This window comes from Mizuhopecten yessoensis, unplaced genomic scaffold, assembly GCF_002113885.1.
Source record: "Mizuhopecten yessoensis strain PY_sf001 unplaced genomic scaffold, ASM211388v2 scaffold8807, whole genome shotgun sequence".
NCBI lineage: Eukaryota > Metazoa > Mollusca > Bivalvia > Pectinida > Pectinidae > Mizuhopecten > Mizuhopecten yessoensis.
Window position 1 is genome coordinate 800,111 of NW_018407731.1, and position 5,693 is coordinate 805,803.

At 34.6% G+C, this 5,693-nt stretch overlaps 1 protein-coding gene across 3 annotated transcripts in view; it reads right to left on the reverse strand.

The window, feature by feature from the left end:
* Window positions 1-781, reverse strand: part of LOC110456542 (heat shock 70 kDa protein 12A-like) — a 25,055-nt gene extending 24,274 nt beyond the window's left edge. The window contains exons 1-2 of one of the 3 annotated variants that reach the window (XM_021507339.1): window positions 728-781; window positions 268-343 (exon numbers count right to left, since the gene is read on the reverse strand). The gene's annotated coding sequence lies outside the window, so the exon portion shown is untranslated. Of the gene's footprint in view, window positions 1-267; window positions 596-727 lie in introns of those variants that run through there. The other 2 variants (XM_021507338.1, XM_021507337.1) reach the window with 2 other exon arrangements.
* Window positions 782-5,693: the final 4,912 nt, after the last annotated feature.

Below are 5,693 nucleotides of genomic sequence, written 5' to 3' on the forward strand. Positions count from 1 at the left end.
TGTGTGTGTGTGTGTGTGTGTGTGTGTGTGTGTGTATGTGTGTGTGTATCATATTGTATGTTGTCTCTGTATTGTTTTGTATATATGTTATGACTGATAAGTCAACCGACTTAAAGTAATAAAGAACTTGAACTTAATCAGCATTTGCCAATTACCACAGTACACTGATTGTAGTACAATTATAAACCCATTGATCAGCTGATATTGCTTCCGCTTGAGTTACACAGAAAAGAAAATTAATCAGGATTAATTATAATTAATACTTACAGTCTTAATCGCATGTTAGAAGTATCCTTCGATTGGTATACGTGTATCCGAACTTGTCATGGGAACATGCGCACGTCTGAAACACAACAGTCGTATATGACCAAACGGCGTATCTCACCCTCTAAATCGCCACCAGTTCACAACATACAAACATACCCGTAACAGGTTTTAAGTGACATTATTGATCATTGAGAAATCGACCAGTCTTTCTAACATCACACTGGAGCTATTCTTATCGATCTTTTGACGTCGTTTTCATTCTACAGCTCAACATAATTGTTACCATGCATTTGCAGGAACAATGGCGTAGTTCAGAAAACCTGACAGGACACCGAAGACAATAATATGTATATATATTAAATCACGTGACATCATTTTATATCCCGAAGAGATTTAGAAACAAAATTTTGATTGGTTTAGAATGAATTTGTTCATGATCTCTGTTTGCTTTCCCACACACCACTTTACGATTGAAAAATCCTTCCTGATAAAATGTAGGACAATAGGTTTGTAGTTTAGACAAGTGTTAAAATAAATCAATATATCAAGCCAACTCTCGTCACAGTCTCATTCAATTAATTATTAAAACAATATGACTCCCAGTTGGTCGAGGCAGATAAACACACATTATATGTTATCGAGGATCGAGTTGGATATTCTGTTTCTCTCTGATGACATTTATTACTCAGCATATTATTCCCGACATAGTTAAGACTAAAATATTTCTTTTTCATAAATAGTTAAAACAAAGATGATAAAATAAAAAAGACGATAAAATGAAAATAATGTGATGAAATAAAAATAATACATGAATAAATTAAACTAAACAACACAGTCTTGTTACTGTACATTTACCAGTTCTATACGGCAATAAACCAATTGGATGACACTGGCTATTCTAAAGGAAAAAATGGAAAAAAATGAATGTCGATTGTTAAACAACACAAGATGCGAGGAGACACCCAAAGAAAAGACATCACAAAGTCTCACGAAACAGAAAGTAAAACTACTTACGTCAGAAGGGTAAGCGCTGCCTGCGCCACAAGTGGTTCCCATCACGATGCAGGAAATTTCGAAGGTCAACAATGATCTAGTACATGGTAATCAAGTCATGGCATACATTGGAATTTCTTATAACGACCGTAATGGTTTCTACAACGTAGACTGAAGTCTTGTCAATAGAAATATCTAGGTTGTTAGTATAATGGCAATCAGGGCATACCTACCCCCAAAGATCCATGGTTCTTGGGTAAGGAGTGGTACCTACGTGCTGCCATGTTATCGACTTACCGTTAAAGGACACAAATATGACAAAATCAGATGGTTGCAACCGACCAGCACACATTTCCAAAACTGTACATTACATTGCCCACCTACCCGGGTAGAATGGGCTGCATTTCCCCCAAGTCACAACACCAAATACGTTAAACAAACACAATCTCAATTATCCTTTTTGTTTTTGTTCGTGACTCTGAGGCGATGCTAGCTGTATTTCTTATGTAAAATTAAAAACATACAAGTAATTATATATAACGACAACATACTACATGATTGTCGATTTGTTTATATAGTGTTATTCAGTTCTGTCCATATAATTGTGTTTTTAAATGTTATATGCAATGAATATATAATTATAATAGATAATTTAAAAGAGACAAGAGGGAGAATAGAGCAGAGTAAAAATATAACGGTAAACCAAACTACTGTAGTTTGTGATATATACCACAGGCATGGCGATTTTCATTTGAGAGCATGTTGATCTGAAATTAAATATTTTCTTAAAATGTTATCAAAGCACAGACATTCCTATGGGTCACGATACTAAATGTACGACACATTATCATATGTCAGAACGTCATATGAACCTGCAACGAGGGGTCATGTAAACCATTGAACAGGATGTCATGTAAACAATGAAACAGGATGACATGTAAACAAGGAAACAGGATGATATGTAAACCATGGGACAGGATGTCATGTAAACAATGATACAGGTTGACATGTAAACAATGAAACAGGATGACATGTAAACAAGGAAACAGGATGATATGTAAACCATGGGACAGGATGTCATGTAAACAATGATACAGGTTGACATGTAAACAATGAAACAGGATGACATGTAAACCATGGCACAGGATGACATGTAAACCATGGAACAGAATGTCATGTAACCATGGAACAGGATGACATGTAAACCATGGAACAGGATATCATGTTAACCATGGAACAGGATGACATGTAAACCATGGAACAGGATGTCATGTAAACCATGAAACAGGATGACATGTAAACAATGAAACAGGATGACATTTAAACAATGAAACAGGATGACATCTAAACCATGGAACAGGATGTCATGTAAACCATTGATTAAGATGTCATGTTAACCATGGAACAGGATGACATGTAAACAATGAAACAGGATGACATGTAAACCATGGAACAGGATGACATGTAAACCATGGAACAGAATGACATGTAAACCATGTTACAGGATGACATGTAAACCATGGATAAGGATGACATGTAAAACATGGAACAGAATGTCATGTAAACCGTGGAACAGGATGACATGTAAATCATGGAACAGGATGTCATGTTAACCATGGAACAGGATGACATGTAAACCATGGAACAGGATGACATGAAAATCATGGAACAGGATGTCAATTTAACCATTGATTATGATGACCTGTAAACAATGAAACATGAAGTCATGTAAACAATTAAACAGGATGACATGTAAACCATGGAACAGAATGTCATGTAAACCATCGAAAAGGATGTCATGCAAACCATGGAACAGTATGTCATGTAAACCACTGATTATGATGACATGTAAACAATGAAACATGAAGTCATGTAAACAATTAAACAGGATGACATGTAAACAATGAAACAGGATGTCATGTAAACAATGATACAGGATGTCAGGTAAACAATGAAACATGATGACATGTAAACAATAAAACAGGATGTCATGTAAACAATGAAACAGGATGTCATGTAAACAATGATACAGGGTGTCAGGTAAACAATGAAACATGATGACATGTAAACAATGAATCAGGATGACATGTAAACAATGAAACAGGCTGACATGTAAACAATGAAACAGGATGACATGTAAACCATGGAACAGAATGTCATGTAAACCATGGAACAGGATGTCATGTAAACCATGGAATAGGATGTCATGCAAACCATGGAACAGGATGTCATGTAAACCACTGATTGTGATGACATGTAAACAATGAAACATGAAGTCGTGTAAAAAATGAAACAGGATGACATGTAAACAATGAAACAGGATGTGATGTAAACAATGAAACATGATGACATGTAAACAATGAATCAGGATGACATGTAAACAATGAAACAGGATGACATGTAAACAATGAAACAGGATGACATGTAAACAATGAAACAGGATGACATGTAAACCATGGAACAGGATATCATGTTAACCATGGAACAGGATGTCATGTAAACCATGGAACATGATGTCATGTAAACCATTGATTATGATGACATGTAAACAATGAAACACGATGTCATGTTAACAATGAAACATGATGACATGTAAACAATGAAACAGGCTGTCATGTAAACAATGAAACAGGATGACATGCAAACATTGACACAGGATGTCATGTTAACAATAAAACATGAGGACAGGTAAACAATAAAACAGGATGTCATGTAAACAATGAAACAGGTTGACATGTAAACAATGAAACAGGATGACATATAAACAATGAAACAGGATGTCATGTAAACTATTAAACAGGATGTCATGTAAAAAATGAAACAGGATGACATGTAAACAATGAAACACGATGTCATGTTAACAATGAAACATGATGACATGTAAACAATAAAACAGGATGTCATGTAAACAATGAAACAGGAGGTCATGTAAACCATGGATTATGATGACATGTAAACAATGAAACATGATGTCATGTAAACAATGAAACAGGATGACAGATGTCATGTAAACAATGAAACAGGATGACATGTAAACCATATGACATGTAAACAATGAAACATGATGTCATGTAAACAAGGAAACAGTATGACATGTAAACCATGGAACATGATGTCATGTGAACCATTGATTATGATGACATGTAAACAATGAAACATGCTGTCATGTAAACAATGCAACAGGATGACATGTAAACATTGAAACAGGATGTCATGTTAACAATGAAACATGATGACATGTAAACAATAAAACAGGATGTCATGTAAACAATGAAACAGGTTGACATGTAAACAATGAAACAGGATGACATATAAACAATGAAACAGGATGTCATGTAAACAATGAAACAGGATGTCATGTAAAAAATGAAACAGGATGACATGTAAACAATGAAACACGATGTCATCTTAACAATGAAACATGATGACATGTAAACAATAAAACAGGATGTCATGTAAACAATGAAACATGATGACATGTAAACAATGAAACAGGCTGTCATGTAAACAATGAAACAGGATGACATGCAAACATTGACACAGGATGTCATGTTAACAATAAAACATGAGGACAGGTAAACAATAAAACAGGATGTCATGTAAACAATGAAACAGGTTGACATGTAAACAATGCAACAGGATAACATGTAAACAATGAAACAGAATGTCATGTAAACAATTAAACAGGATGGCATGTAAACAATGAAACAGTATGACATGTAAACCATGGAACAGTATGTCATGTAAACCATTGATTATGATGACATGTAAACAATGAAACAGGATGTCATGAATGAAACAGGATGACATGTAAACAATGAAACAGTATGACATGTAAACCATGGAACATGATGTCATGTGAACCATTGATTATGATGACATGTAAACAATAACAATGAAACAGGATGACATGTAAACAAGGAAACAGTATGACATGTAAACCATGGAACAGTATGTCATGTAAACCATTGATTATGATGACATGTAAACAATGAAACACGATGTCATGTTAACAATGAAACATGATGACATGTAAACAATGAAACAGAATGACATGTAAACAATGAAACAGGATGACATGTAAACCATATGACATGTAAACAATGAAACATGATGTCATATAAACAATGAAACAGGATGACATGCAAACATTGAAACAGGATGTCATGTTAACAATAAAACATGAGGACAGGTAAACAATAAAACAGGATGTCATGTAAACAATGAAACATGATGACATGTAAACCATTGAACAGAATGTCATGTACACCATGGAACAGAATCTCATGTAAACCATGGAACAGAATGTCATGTCAGAATGTCATGTAAAACATGGAACAGAATATCATGTAAACCATGGAACAGAATGTCATGTAACCATGGAACAGGATGACATGTAAACCATGGAACAGGATGTCATGTAAACCATGGAA